The sequence below is a fragment of the Sitophilus oryzae genome, unplaced genomic scaffold (genome assembly GCF_002938485.1).
Source record: "Sitophilus oryzae breed Bouriz unplaced genomic scaffold, Soryzae_2.0 scaffold_980_pilon_pilon, whole genome shotgun sequence".
In the NCBI taxonomy this organism is placed as follows: Eukaryota; Metazoa; Arthropoda; class Insecta; order Coleoptera; family Curculionidae; genus Sitophilus; species Sitophilus oryzae.
Window position 1 is genome coordinate 1418674 of NW_022147617.1, and position 16988 is coordinate 1435661.

General features: G+C 32.8%; 1 protein-coding gene across 1 annotated transcript in view; it reads right to left on the minus strand.

Moving 5' to 3' along the window:
- The window catches only part of LOC115891293 (acyl-CoA Delta(11) desaturase-like), a 65862-nt gene extending 49074 nt beyond the window's left edge, over positions 1-16788 (minus strand). Inside the window, exon 1 of the mRNA XM_030911739.1 lies at positions 16507-16788. The gene's annotated coding sequence lies outside the window, so the exon portion shown is untranslated. The remainder of the gene's footprint in view (positions 1-16506) is intronic.
- Between the last annotated feature and the right edge of the window lie 200 nt (positions 16789-16988).

The following is a 16988-nucleotide window of genomic DNA, read 5'->3' on the forward strand; positions in this document are numbered from 1 at the left end:
TTACACTACCTACTGTATTAAAAATCAAATTTCAAAGTCAGGGTGTTGACAACCTTGACAAAATACACTAGTGGTTGCCATATCGTAGGTATTTCGGTACAAATATTGTTAAAAATGCTTGCTATAAAAACGGCTTCTTTAAATTTATGCTTAAAAAAATTAAAATATAATTTAATTTAAAACTTCTATTACATAGTTCTTTGCTGTTCATAATAATTAATTACGTACTGTGTTTGACCTTAGAAACTTACCTATAATTTAATTTGCAGAATTTTTTTCCTTATTGAAATATTATATGAATGTTATTCTTACTCTATGGCTACATAATTTTAGTAATTTTTACATATTTTATTAATCAAGAACTAAAGTTCTTTAAATATACATTTTCATTTTTTTAAATATTTACTCTACCTATCATTGTTACTGAAATTTAAATAGTAGGTGCTTAATTCTGTTGCGAAATAAAACGTGTGTGGTATATTATGGGAATTTGGGTAAGTGGGTATTTGAATTACTACTTAATAACTAGATGTCTCAATAATATTATTATAACGCATTTATGTTAAAACATTAGTATACAATGTTTCTTATTATTTTATATAGTTTCTTATTATTATTTATATTAACGAAAAAAAAATAGTTTTTTCGTCATAACATTTAATATACCTATTTTAAACGTCCTAAAAAGTACAAAAAATTATTCGATTTTTATCCGATGTAATCTAATAAATTAATTTTTTGATAATTATTGTAAAAAATCCTACCCTGTCGGTAATAGAGATCTTGCATAGGTAGGTACATATCTAGGAGTGAATCGCTATGGCGATCTTGTAAGTCGGATAGAGAGACAAACTAATAAGGGAAACATTTTTATCGCTCTGAAACTTAAATAAAACCTCTCTAGTCCAGTAAATAAGGACACGAAAAGACCCCGGATAGAGAAAAATGAAGTTTTTATTACAATTTTTTAGTTACAATTCTTTGGTATTACTGATAATATGGTATTCTTCTGTATATAGTACAATGTCCGACTTGGAGGGACCTGTCAGGTTAGATCTCGAATCCATATAGGAATTGGCTAGTCCATATAATAGATTGGAAACTGTTATCAAAAAGTCTAAAGATATAATTTTTGACTAAATTCATCAATTTACGGTATTAGATTAAGGGGTAGTATTAGTACTAATAGTGCAGTCAGTTTGGTTAGGTTAAGTTATGTTGCTGGGGTTTGGGATCCTGTTTGATCCCTCACTCGGAAGCCTTGGGCCCATTGCGATACCCCTGGATTATAGTACCTATGCTAGGTATCTTTCTCTCATTCTTTTTTTTTTGCGTTAAAACATTTTCAGCTTTTTGCAAATGTCCCGATGTCTTTAATGTTGAATTTTGCTGCCGCCTTTAGTCCCTCCAAAAAACCTTACTCTAAGTTTTAAAGCGTCGGTATTCTAGTGCCGGAATGTGACCCAGCAGGTGCTCCATGGTTTCTTCTTCCTCTCCGCATTCTTTGCAGTAGTCGTCGTTGGAAATCTTCCATCTCACGAGGTTTACCCACGTGGAGCAGTTTCCAGTGATGGCACCTACAATTATGCATACTAGGTTCTTTTTGTGCTCTAGTAGTTGTTCTGTCTTTTCCTATCTACCACTAGCCACAGCCTTCGAGCTGTAACGCAGTCCTCACGGTGTTGCCACGTCTCTTGCTGCTTGGCCTTGATGGTAGTTTCAATAACTTCCTTCACTGTGTTGATCGTCACAAGTCGTGGGTCGTCAAAACCTCTCCTGGTCCCCTCTTTGGCGAGTCTGTCTGCTTCTTTGTTGCCCACCACACTGCTTTGGTCTGGTACCTAGCACAAAGTAGCCAGGACAGTGGTTCTATGCAGTCCATCGTAGTTCAGATCTCACTGATCGCATGGTGATGCTTCTTAAGGCGCCCAAGCTGTGAGAGTACATCACGATATCTCCTATTGGTCTACCGGCGATTGTCCTTCGTACATAACTGGCTGCTTCCTTTATAGCGCAAACCCCTGCTTGTGCATTACAGCCATCCGATAGCCTTATAGATCGTAGGATGTCTAGTTCCTTTGAGTAGATGCCTATGCCTGTGCTTCCTGAAGTTACGAAAGAATCTGTTTAGACTGCTATCTCTTAAATGTTCATTACTCGTTTGCTTTCCCATACTTGTCGGGATGCGAATCCTTATCTTTTCCCGAAAATAATGTTAGGTGAGCATATAGTCCGTTTTCTGGTCTAGTAGATGTGGACTCGTGTTCGCCATGATTTTCCAATGGCAATATCATTGAGTGACTGTAGTTGGTCTGGTACCACAGATTTGATTCCCTTAATCTTAGGGCACCCTTAGCGGCCAGATCCTTCACAAGCCAGTCGATTGATTGCTGCTGTCAGTTAAATCACTTATACTTTTATTGACTATTTTTTTTCTTTTCTGTTCGTGGGTCTTTTTAAGATTATTATCGAAGCCAGAGGGTGCCATGCATCATATAAAAATATAGACTATAATTAGCTCCTATATTATTATATTGAAAATAACTAATAATAATAATATACCTTTATGTTTACAGGAAATTAGCTTTCCGGTTCTTTTATCTTAACATTACTGATATTACTGTGTTCTATGTTTCTATTTAAATAAACATAATAAAAAGCCTATCGTGCCCGTTTATTATCTGCAGATAATAATTATGTAAACCAGAATAAAGCGACGAGTATCCATACCTATGTTGGCGTGGTGCTGTATTTTTGTTGTGTGTAATATTTATTGCACGTACGATTAAGTTACAAGCAAAAATAATATACACTCACAGTCAATAAAACCGGCACCTTAAAATTTTGATGCATTTTAAAGTTTTGTATATTGTGTTCTAGTGGACCGATTTTGATAATCTCTTAAACCCATTTGTAGGTAAATTATTTGACATTTTATTGCTTTCCAAATTAAAAAAGTTCCCATTTGTCAATTATACCAGGGGAACAAATGCTGTTATTAGAGAGACCTTAACGGTTCGCCAAAAATTCACAAAGCATCAAACACGAGTTTCGTAGCATTTCAATCTAGAGTGCCACGGCTGTGTTAAAACTATTAATTTTTAATCAAGAAGCTTTGGAAAAATATATTTGATGGCCTAATGTTTTCCGTATTTTTTTTTTGGCCGGTTAAATTACGTTCAAAACGTATGTTTAACCAAAAAGTCAATTTTTTTAAAAGGAACAGGTTTTAAAAAACAAAAATCTCCCCTCATTTCTGAACTACAGGGTCTCTTTGCAAATATTGCAATTCGGGGCACCCCCCCCTAATCTCTGTTATTGTGAAAGGTATCGAAGGTTAAAACTGTTAGAAACTTGCTAAAACCTAGTAGAACATTGTACGTAAAATGGAGCAGCGTAGTCTGTTTTTTTACGAAAAAACATTTTTGAACATATGAACTAAATTTACCTCTGTATTTATTTTCACTATTTACTGCAATATTGAAATGATTAGATAGCATTTTCTTATTTCGAAGCCGTGATAGATAATAAAAAAATCAAAATAGTATATTTACTAAATTAATCATACACATATTAAAATTTTATTTCGAACTAAAATATTTTATCTTTAAACTGTTACCACTAAGTCTCTAAATATATTTTTAACGGGATTTATTATAACGGGATAGGTTTGCAAATATCAAAAAAAACTTGCCTGATAGAATTTTCCAAGTGTTTTACATGTAGCGGCTACTATACAGGGTGAGTCTTAAATAAGTGCAAATATTTTTAGAGCTGGTAGATCTCGATAAGAGAAACATATATTCTCTTTATCATTTTTCAGATAAGTCCAAAATAACCGAGTTATTTCAGTTTGAAAATGTAAAAAATGATTTTTTTTTGAAAAAATGTGGAAGCCACCGGATTTTTTCTGTTTTTACATCCCTTTTATTGCCGAAACCATAGAGTAAAGCCGTAACTATGGTAATATTATCAGAGTTTAAGACATTATACCGTGGGATAATTTGCGGTGAACCGGCAGTTCTAAAAAGTTTTCGAAAAATATACAGGGAAATTTAAAAGAAAATGCACGATTTTCAACATCTTTTTTTAGCGAAAAAACCTCATAGATGTGTTCCTGAGGTCGAAATATACCAACCCTGAAAATATTTGCACTTATTTAAGACTCACCCTGTATATTTCATTTTTCAAAAATCCCGAAATACAGAATTCGAGAGCGGACAAATTCTAAGATAGTGAGTTCTATTGGTCCCAATTCATTGATTTGGGAGATAGTCGTTTAAAAAAATTCTAATACTTTCATTGTGAGTGGGAGCGGAGTTAGCGTCATTAGCTAAAGGAATATCCTCTAAAAGATCCGGCACGATAAATTCCAAGATTTACAAATAGCGGTAAGGCTGGTAGATTTCGATAAACGAAACATATTTCCTTTATACCGTTTTTCAAATAAGTCCAAAATAACCGAGATACTTCACTTTGAAAATTACTTTTTGCTTAAATTTAGAGAATCACTGGATATGGGTTTGTCTTCTTTTAAATTTAACCTAGGTACTACCTATATCGCCATATCACCCCAAAAAAATTCAAAAAATTCCAAATTTTATTTTTTTTCGCAAAAAAACCTCTGTTTCTCACTTGGGCTCACTGGGGTCGAAATATACTACCCCTAAAATATTTGCACTTATTTAAGACTCAACCTGTATAAAGAGTTTATTAGTAACTCCCAAAATAAAACAATAAACAGATAATAGTATACTTTTAATAATTCTTTTGTTTCTTTTATTATCCATCACGGCCTACTAATAAAAATTAACTTATAATGAAAACTTTTAAATATTGTAGTAAACAGTAAAAATAAATACAGAGTGATACATATTTTTGACAAGCTCTTGGGCAAGCCAGATCATATGATTTATAAATATATAGGGCGTTCTATTTAAGAAAACATAACTTTAGTTCATATCTTGAAAAATATTTTTCACGTAGAATAACAGACTACGATACTGTATTCTACGAAAAAAGTTCAACAATAAGCAGTTTTCACCTTCTTGATACTTTTCGTAATAACACAGATGCGGGAGTGTCTTATTTTACAAAATTTTCAAAAAGACCCTGTAGCTCAGATACGAAGCTATGGAAACAGGCTATATAAAAATTTTGTTTACAGCATCTTCCGTTTGATAAAAAAGTGGGACACGTTTGTGCGAACTGCATCCTTCTATCTTCACTAATAACGGAGACACCGTATGATATTAACTAAAATGGGACGCCCTGTACAAACTTACAGTAAGGCGGGGTAAAAGTCGTATCGGAGCAAAAGTCCTATCATCTAATATTGCGGGCATTGGTGATGAGATGTCGCTGCTGCTTGACTTTTAAGGAAGTCATCATTTGATTTTTCCTTCTTTATCTTTGTGTCTTGATTAGATCGCGTTTGTCGGAAAAAATGAGGTAAGTACATTTTTATAACAGTCTGCTCTTATTTTTTTTTGTTTTTTAAAGTGTGATTGCGACAATAACTTACGAACGATATGAACGCAGTGCATAATAAATATTTTCCACTCTTAACGGCATACCCTAACCTATAAATATTTGGCGGGCATTGATTTATTCTTCTAGTAATAATGTGCTGTATTGTTGAGGTCGATTGGGGCAAAAGTCCTAAAGTCGATATGGGGCAAAAGTCCGGAGTCGGACTTTTACCCTGGGGTAAATGTCCGACTCCGGACTTTCGCCCCGTATGAACTATTAGGTAATTTTAAATATAAATAATAGTTTTACCCCCTCTTTTCAGGACATATAAAAGAAAGTCAACTAGAAAACCCATAACTCAAGACATGGTTAATGAAGCTCAGAAGAGAATGGCGGAAGGAGAATCTCGAAAAAGGATTGCAGATAGTTTTGGGGTTGACGAGTCTGGTTTGAGGAAAAGAACGAAGAAGGGGTTTGGAGTTGAACATTTGGGTCGGTTCAAATCGACTTTTATGCCAGAACAAGAAAATACCTTAGCTGAACATTGCCGTCAAATGGATGCGAGATTTTACGGTTTGACGTATTTAAGGCTTAGAAGTCTTGCTTATGAATTTGCTGAACGGAATCGGATCGAACACAAATTTAATAAGGAAACGAAAACTGCAGGAAAGGATTGGGCGCTATCGTTCGCCAAAAGATACAAGTTTTCACTCAGAATCCCCCAAAAGACTAGTGTGGGGCGCATAATGGGTTTCAATAAAGCTCAAGTCGATCTATTTTTTCAAAATTTAGAAGAAATAATTACAAAAATAAATTTTACCGCAAGTTGTGTTTTTAATGTCGATGAGGTAGGAATCACGACCGTGCCTAACAAAACTTCTAAGATATTGACACCTAGAGGAAAACGATGCGTTTCTAAAGTTTCGTCGGCAGAGAGAGGTCAAACTGTAACGGCAATTTGCTGCATGAGCGCCAGTGGAAATTACGTTCTACCAGCACTAATTTTTCCTCGAAAGCGTCCTAAAGCTGAACTTATGGATGGATGCATTCCGGAAGCAAGAATCGTCTCTGAGTCAGGATATGTCAACTCAGAATTATTTGTTCAATGGCTAAAACACTTCAAGAAATATGTCAGAACGTCTGCCGAAAATGAGGTTCTATTAATATTAGATAACCATTCGTCGCATATTTCTTTGGAGTGTGTAACCTATGCAAAAAATAATTCTATACATCTTTTAAGCTTACCCCCACATTCCAGTCATAAAATGCAGCCCCTGGATCGCACAGTTTTCAAGGTTTTAAAGGATTATTACGGTAATTATTGTGAACAATGAATGAGAAAAAAGTCTGGAAGAGGAACGTCAGAGAAAATTAGAAGGAGAACAAACGAAGACAAAAAGAAAAGTGCTTCAAGACTCTGTAGAAGAGAAAAATAAAAAAGAAAAAAAGAAGGTATCTTTGCTGGAAGACGTCAACAACGAATCAGACACATTTTGCTCAGGGTGTGGCACTAAATTTGAAGAACCAATAGTAGAAGACTGGATACAATGCTCGATTTGCAAGCAATGGTGGCATGAAAAATGCACATCTTATGAACAAGGAGAATATCGATGTGACCTATGCCTCTAAATATTTAAAATATTTGTACCTACATTTTATTAAAGTTGAACTGTATAAACCATTTTATTTTTTTTACTAGGGAAACACCGTATCAACAAATTATTATATTTTTACTTAAGGGGACTTTTGCCCCTCTTTTCTAGGATTTTTGCCTCTTTTAGGGGTAAAAGTCCCATTTTCAACACTAATTTTTTTTTCAAATAAATAAATGTGATTAATTATTCCGCTGTTTTTCTTGTAAAACTTTTAAAGAGGAAGGTTTAAGAAAGTCATATATAAATTTGAATTGATATCTTTAAAAGTTTACACTTATCGAAAACTAACTTCAGATTTTTGCCCCACCTTACTCTATTATACTCGTAGGTCTTAGACTATTAGCTTTTTTAAAGCTGAGGAATAAGCAATTAAAAAATATCGGAGCTTAATTTTTTAATGATAACTTTGAATAGCAAAAAAACCGGCAAATTCCTCTTATACTGTCAAATGTGATTTTACTGATATTCAGTGGTTACTGGTATTCAGGGGTGGTTCTATGTCAATATTAATTTTGCACAACCATCAATTGAACATTCATAGCGACGGCGATGGTCGAAACATTTTTCGGTTTGATGGCTAATTTACGGGTAAGTTATGGTAATTTATTCTACATACCTTTATACATCTTTCTCAATGTGGTTGTGTGCCAACTTAACATTACTATTACTACTACTGCCATTACTCGCTGGCATACACGCATCAGAGGATGGTTACGCAATGCGTTTTCTTTCATTACTAAACTAAAAAGCCCGATACGTGATGTTATCTCTCTTCCGCACTCCGAACATTCAAAAATCTCATTGCTTTGTTGTCTATTATTTTTTAAGTTTACAATTATTTTCCATTGCTTTCTATTGTGCGCTGCTTTTTCCCACTGATTCTGGATACTTAATACTTACCCCCTTTAGGTTTTCGTGGAAAATATTCTTGTACCTTTTGAGTTGTCCACGCGGTTTCCTCTTATCGTCTACAAGTTCACCGTAAAGAAGAGATTTTAGTAGGCGGTTTTATTGCATTATAAGCTACATTTAGTAATCATGACTCAACGCTCCCGCAGCTAGGTTTTTCAAGGACCGATACGTTTGGGATATGGTGGAACCATTTGATTCTTAAAAGTTGTCAAAGCTGACTGTGTTGCAACTTTCTATTGCAAGTATATTTTAACCCTCAACTGGCGTGGTGAATTTTTGTTCCGCTTATGGCGCTAAATTTTTTTTTCAGTTAAAAATAAATGATGAAGAGATTTTATAAAAAGTTTGTTATTTTAACACTGTTTACAATATATTCAAACTTGTGAACAAACAATTTCATTCATTTTTACTAAATTAATAAGAACGGACAAAAAAATAAAGTAAAACGCATTTTTAGGAATTTTTGACAACAGAAATATAACTTGTCTAAAAAATCCATAGAAATTAAAAACATATATAAATTCGTCGGATGGTCATCCGATTATTGGAATCTTTGAGGATCAATAATACTCGAAGATTAAAATAATCCGATTATTCCCAACACTAGTTCAAGTTCATACTCAGGGGTGGATACAGAAATTTAGGGGAGGGGCAAATAAAAAAAATAATATAGAATACGCTTTTTAGGGCGCCATTTTTAACCCAAAAGCCTAATATTGCCGTGCCACTGCGTACGGGCACCAGTCAGTTTGCACGGGCACCAGGGGACAGTTTTTATTCGAAAAACTGTCCCCTTCCCAACAAAAAAATCATGATGGTTTAAGGGGCGTATTAGTGGGAGAGGGGAGGGTTCCAGCGTTTTTTTTTTTTGCTGAAACGTTAAGTAATTTTTGTATATATATCAATCGGTTTTAAAACGTTCTTCGACGTCTGCCGATGCACAGTCACCATTGCGCCTTATCTAACCAGAGGTCGTCTTCGAGGTCTCGTTCTTTTAGCTCCTTGTCTATTCCTTCTCTCCAGCTCTTGCATGGTCTACCCCTTTTTCGTGGTCACGCCGGTATCCAATTGAGTATCTGTTTTGGAAGCCTCTCCTCTGACATTTTTTGTACGTGACCATACCATATTAGGTAATCGTTTCGTTCTTATGTCATCAGCTATTGTTCGATTGACCCCTATAATTTCTCGTATTTTGTTGTTCGTATACCTTTCTCTTCTGGATTTACCTGCGACCCGTCTCCAGAAATCCATTTCTGTCGTTTCCAGGGTGCGCACGGTCTTATTTTATAGCTGCCATAGCAAACGATACTTTTAACTATTGTGCTGTATACAGGGTGTCCCAGAAATAAGTGCAAGTATTTTAACTGGTAGTATAGTCCAACCCCAGAAACACGATTATGAGGTTTTTGTGGCGAAAAAAAAAATTTGAAAATTCGAAATTTATAGGAAATTTTTTTAGTTTTTTGTTAAAAAACATAATTTCTTGATAATATGGCAACATAGGTATTAGATTAAATTTACAAGAAAGAAAATCCAGAAAAGATCCAGTGGTTCTCAAAATTTTAGCAAATTTTTTTTTTTGGAAATTTTCGAAGTAAAATAACTCCGTTATTTTGGATTTATTTGAAAAACGATAAACAGGAAATATGTTTCTTTTATCGAGATCTACCACCCCTTAAAATACTTGCACTTATTTTTGGGACATCCTGTATATGACGTTTGTTGGACTCAGAGATGTTACCATCCCACAAAAGGCATTTTAACATAGAAATAAGTAGTAATAATAATAGTATAGTTTGTAATAAAAAATATTATCAAAATATCCAAGAAATTGCTTGAAAAAACCTTGGATATTTCACCAAACCAAACCAAAACCTTGGATATTTCTCCACTGAAAGAGAAATCTAAAAAAATAAAAGAAAATTAGTTTTATAAGTAATTTTTGTTGGTTAGGCACAAATTTGTTTTAAAAGCCACTCACAAGTTGAATTCAGTTTGGATTCTACGCAGTAGTATCACAGATTATATTTTAGTAATCTGTGGTAGTATTTTACAAAAGAATAACTTTTTTATTTTTTAGATTTCTCTTTCAGTGGCGAAATATCCTAGTTTTTTTCAAACAATTTCTCGGATATTTTGATAATACTGTTAGGGTTCCGTACCCAAAGGGTAAAAACGGGAACCCTATATTACTAAGACTTCGCTGTCCGTCTGTCTGTCATAAAAATCTATCTTATGAACCGTTATAGCTAGACAGTTGAAATTTTCACAGATAATGTATCTATGTTGCCGCTATAAGAACAAATACCAAAAACAGAATTAAATAAATGTTTATAAAAAAAAATATTTTCATTAAACATTATCTTTTAAGTAAGAATTTTACATCTTTCAAGTCCTCGTTGGCCGCGTAGTTAAAGCGTTAGGACTTTACGCTGCTATGACGTTTGAGCCGTAGTAAGGCAGGTTCGAATTCTAGTCAAGGCGACTTTTTTTTAATCGTTTTTTTTTTAAATTTTTACATACTTTTACATATTTATTTTTACTTTTTACATATTTATTATTGATTAATACAATTTTTAGTAATGTGTTTCTTCATTTTTTTTAAATTACTTATACGCGCATTCAAAATTTCAGCTAAATCTGAAAAAAAGTTTATAATAATATAGTGTCTAATGTTGTATAGATAATGAATGGTACGGAACCCTTCATGCCCCAGTCCGACTCGCACTTGACCAATTTTTTATTACAAACTATACTACTACTATTATCGACTTATCAAAAAATAAATAACTAGAACTAATAATAAACAATATTACTAATATTTCTGGTTCTTAATTATTTAATAAGACCTTAATCTTAATTCTTTTAATAGATAAATATTTTAATCTACAGAAATAAAAATATATAACTTGTTTGCTGAACATCTTAAATCATTTGTATTTTTTTATTGATTTTGATTGATTTCAATCAACGTATTAAATGGTAACAGTCACCGAGAATATCACACACAGCACACAGGTTATTTGAGTTATTGATCTTAATAAATCAAAATAAATAAAATAATGATTCTGGATAAGCAATATACAATGAAATAAATAATATTATTAACATGTAGAGATTTCGGAATACTAGGTTAAGCTATATAAGCTAAGTTATATTTTATTATAGACGATATTAATTACTATCAAATTTATTTCTAATATTCTACATATATCTAAGTGATTGTCTTTAATAGGTCATTAAAGATAATATAGGATTGTGTATATTAATTTTAGTAGAAGGCCAAAGACCCAGAGAACGATCACCATCAAGATGGCTTGACCAAATAGCAAATATTACAGGTCATCCATTTCAATCAAATCTACGAGAGGCGGAAGATCGCCAACGCCGAAGGTAGATCAAAATTACCAGCTGAACATAGCCATAATGTCACGATTCTTCAGACATGAAGAGACGACGAAGAAGAAGATATTATTTTTATTTTTCTGAAGCTGATGACATAGTCCTAATAGCCAATAGTCCTGAAGAACTACACACACAAATTAACGAACTAAATACAGTTAGCAATAAAGTAGGTCTCAAAATGAATTTAGCAAAATCTAAAGTAATGTATAACGAACAAGTAGACAGAAAATGCATTCTAATAAATAACACAAAACTGCAAATAGTAGAAGAATACATATGTTTGGGACAACTAATACACAAAAAAATAATCAGAAATCAACAGAAGAATTGAGTTAGCATGGAGTACTTATGGACGAAACTCAATAATATTCAAATCTATAATGCCATTTTATCTAAAGAAGAAAACAGTCATAACCTATACATGCGAAATCTGGACTCTTAAAACGGACATTATAAGGAAAGTGTAGGTCGCACAACGCTCAATGGAACGAAATATGCTGGGAATAACCAAGAAAGACCGTAAAAGAATAGAGTGGGTAAGATTACCCAGGTAACAGATTTCATCCACAGAATCAAATCGCCGAAGTGGGAATGGGCAGGACACCTGGCAAGAAGGACGGAAAACAGACGGACCACAAAAATTACAGCATGGTAGGAGGAATTAAGAAACCTAGAGAGAGGAATTAAGAGACCAAACATGAGATGGGACCATGATATTAAGAAATTAGCATGGATAACATGGGCCCGCATATCCAACAATGGGCCCAGCTACAAAGAGAATATCTAAATATGTGAGGAAAGCTACACCATACAGCAAAACCATACGGCTACACGGCACATGTTTAGCTTGACAAAAATCTAGAATAATTTTTTTCCTATGTATATCCATATTGTTTTTCTTATTACATTTGTAGGGCTAATTTTAAATATTACAAATTTTTCCATTCAACTAGAGTAGTCCAAGCGTTACCGAAAATTGATGCAGTTCGCACCTTTCGTGGAGCGCATAAAAGTCTCATTTATATCCAGCACAGCCATTTGATTTTTTTTCTACTGTCGATAATATATGAAAAAAGCTTGTAATAAACTTAGAAATTCATAATTTAGAAAATCTGTCTTTTTAAAACTAAAAAAATCCTTTCTTGATATTACAGGACTGGTATAGACATTAGTGCGACTCCCTGGGCTATTTCACAAAAAGGGCAAATTTGGTTAAGCTGATTTTTTTATACCTGTATCAACGTACATTAGTAATTTTAATTCTATTAAATTAAAAGCGGAACTCCGTGGAACTCATTATAGTCTAAGAGCTGGCTACATAAAAAAACCTTATCATCGTTACATGGCTAATTTTTTGTGTGAAGTATCCTTTTGTGTAGCCATTATGAAATAGTCATGTCTGCCAGCGCGATCCCGGGGCTTAAAGCGGGGGCGGCCAATCGAAAAGGTGAAATTTTGACACTAAAAATATTATAAGATACATGAGTTATAATTGCGAAAATAGCTTTTATTTATTATTAAGAAACGTGGAAAATTGTTGGCAGACATTTTTCTAGTCGCTAAAACAGACCGATTGCCGACAGATAACGCGAAAGAGGCATGAAATTTAAAAAAATTTTAAAAAATTAAATTTGAAGAATGAAAAAAATTATGACATATTTGCATGCCGATTGGTGAAATGTCATATTTATTTATTTTAAAAGCCGTATGCAAAAGGGCAGACAAAAAGATCGTGGCTCAATCAGCTGCAGACAGTTATCAACAGCGCGATATTACTCTAGCGCTTTTCAGGGAACGCTGGCCGCCTCATCCATTTAAGTATAGATAAATCATATAATATACGATTATATTATAAATATATTTTTTTATTATTTCAATAACGATTTTTTTGTCTGCCCTTTTGCATACGGCTTTTTCAATTAATTAACAATAAACATGACATTCCACCAACCGACATGCATGTATGCGATGATTTTCTTTTGTCAAAATTCTATGCCTCTTTCGCGTTGTCTGCCGTCATTTCAGCCACAAGGAAAATGTCTGTCAACAATTTTACACGTTTCCTAATAATAAATAAAAGCTATTTGGCAATTATAACTCGTGTACCATATAATATTTTTAGTGTCAAAATTTCACCCTTTCGATTAGCCGCCCCCGCTTTAAGCCCCAGGATCGCGCTGGCAGACTTGACTATTTCACAATGGCTACACAAAAGGATACTTCACACAAAAAATTAGCCATGTAACGATGATAAAGTTTTTTATGTAGCCAGCTCTCGGTCTATTACTATAACCCATTATGAAAACAAAATTATAAAAAAAATAAGCCCAAAATAATGTGTTTAAAATATATCTTATCTACATTCAAAACAGTACAAATTTATTATATTGATGTTATTTAATTGTACTACATGTCTGTAGCTATATTGTCCATAATGATAATTAATTTTCAAATGGCTGTGCTGGGTGTAAATGACACTCTTTTGCGCTCCATGTTTGTGTAGGTTAACGCTCTTCCCAGAAAATGGACTCCATCAATTTTTGGTAGCGCTTGCGCTTGCACCGTTATAGTTGCGCGGCAAAAATTATAACATTTAAAATTAGGTCCACAGATTTTATAAGAACGACAATGAGTGGATGAACATACGAAAACAAATATTTGTAATTTCGATATTTGTTTTCGATTTGATAGATGGAAATGGTTATATAAGCTGAGTATGATGATGATGATGATGATTACCCATTATTTTTCAACATTTAACATATCGGCATAAAAAATAACTCCGTAATTTTCTCAAAAAATATACTAGATTATACCATATATATTTTACGTTTTCTATTTAATAACAAAGGTTCCAAATGATTTATTTCAATGATGATTTATTCAAGGCAATGTGATAATATGATTGATTTTTTATAAGATCAAAAAACCAAGACGCGGTTCTAAGGGAAAATCAATTCGTTTTCATTATTACTAGAATTAGTTTGGTGCGGTGTTTGTTGTGACTACGTCCTATGTAGTCATAATGTATGTAGTCCTATGTCAGTCAAGACTCGGTTTTGTAATAAACAGTTATTATGAGTATAATTTATTAAACAACAATGAGTCATAATTTAATTAGTAATAATAACCAAAAACAACAAAAACTTATTCGATTCATTCTCCGCACTTCGCCAATTACCAATAACTTTTTTAAATATTTCGTTTAGCGGCTCTTGATAACTGATCGTGTCACCTTTTCCGTAGAATTGAAGGAAATAAATGTTGTGCTTATTTTTAACACTTTAAAACAGCTGGTGGAATATTTGTTAAGGTAACAATATAAATACATATTAAATACATGATCCGGCAATAGTGCGTCGGGCATCTGTAGCTCCTAGAATTAAAAACTTAGGAATTTTGTTTAAGTGCAAACCTAAGTATGTATTAGGATGTATTTCAGGAAAATATTTTAACTTCACAGGGTTGCTCAAAAAAGTGTGAATGGATCGGAATGACTTTTTTTAAATGGAACACCCTGTATATTATTGCACTTTTATATTCCTTTCTGATCACTTTACATAATCCTAAGATATGAGTAAATATATTTAAATAGTTTCAGAGATATTAATATAAATAAATAAATAAATATTGGAGAACATTTAGTAATAAATAAATAATATTTATAAACATGTTTCTCAGCTTTTATTAAAAAACGAAATATATTTATTCATATCTTTGGATTTTGTAAAATGATCTAAAAGGACCCCAAAAATGCAATAAGTATATAAATAATAAGATGGCAATAATACAGGGTGTTCCATTTAAAAAATATCATCCCGATCCACTCACGCTTTTTTGAGCCACCCTGATGTAGAAGATAAAATATTTTCATGAAGTACATCCTAGTGCATACTTTAGTTTTGCAAAAGAAAACTCTTTTGTTACTTTAAATTTTTTTATTCTAGCAGATACATAAGCCCGACGCACTACTGCCGGATCCTGTATGTCGAGCTGTATGTATATACCGGGTGCGTCTCAAAAGTTGTTCATCTCTATGACTTTTTTATTTCTTCAGATAAAAAAGATGAGATTTGGTATGTTAGTATACGACATAAATAAGGTTGATTGACGTATTCAATTGTTTTTGGTTACTTCCTGTTTCATCGGAAATGTCTACAACTTTAGATTTTAAATGGCACTCTCAGTATATTTTTACATTATTCGATAGAAAATGACACTCTGAATAGAATAACATATCATGTATGCCAGCTTTTGAAATATTTGTTTAAAAAAATTGTATTTTAAATTTCAATCTAGAGTGCTAATTTTTAATCAAGGAGCCTTGGAAAAATAGATTTGATTGTCTAATGTTTTTCGTATCTTGTCCTGGCTGGTTAAAAGATTTCCAAATCGTATTACATACATTAGCATATTTGGCAAAAGCATTTTGGTATTCACATTTGGTATTCCGAGTCAAATTGTCGTTATGAACCGCATGTTACAATTTCAAATAAACCATAAATATGCGAAAATGTCAAAAGTTGACATATGATATGTAATTCTATTTAGAGTGTCATTTTCTATCGAATAAAGTAAAAACAATACCGTTTGTGTTATTTAAAAATCAAAAGTTGTAGTCATTTTCGGTAAAACAGGAAGTGACAAAAAACAATCGAATACTTCAATCAATTCTAATTTATGTCATATACTAACATACCAAATCTCGTTTTCTTATCTGAAAAAATAAAAAAGTTATAGGGGTGAGCCACTTTCGACGCACCCGGTATATATAAAATTTTGAATAAATATTTTTTAACGATTTCCTTTCACATCCTCTAAATACTGAACACCTCCATTATAACGGACATATAGGATTCACCGCACTTGTCCACTATTGGGACGGTATACTGTATAAACAAATACATAGTAAAAATCTTTAATATAATTAATTTAGACATGACTAAGCCAGAACGTAAAATGATTGACTACAATAATTAGCGTAAAAAATAACTATTTATTAAATTGATTGTGATAGAATTTCAATTAAAACTGGCGCTTTATTTAAATGTTATTTACTTACATGATAAAAACAAAAATTTTCAGGTCCAACCAAACTAGCATGTTTTGTAACTTTCACTAACATACATTCATTGTGAATTTCAAATAAAAGCTGGCGCTGAAAAAACTGAATGAGGATTATTACTTCGTTCGGCTATGCGTATGCGTATAGTGGCTAGAACTTTATTCCTGTCGCTTACTACATGTTTTCTATGGTATTTTCCGCCTATAGCTTTGTGCTAACGCTGCACCTTAAATATCAACAGTTTTAGGACCTTAAACGTTAATCAGTAAAATTAAACATTATGAAATAGTTCTCGTTCGAATGACTAAGGTGATGTTTACAACTTACAACGGGCTATGATCTAACTAGTTTAAATTTTATACTGAATAAACACATTTATTATTTACTTTTCTGTTTAGGGAATAGCTTTAAAACTAGATATCGCAAAGGTAAGTAGAGATGTAATGATTTCCCTGGAATGACATGGAAAAATGTTGGAA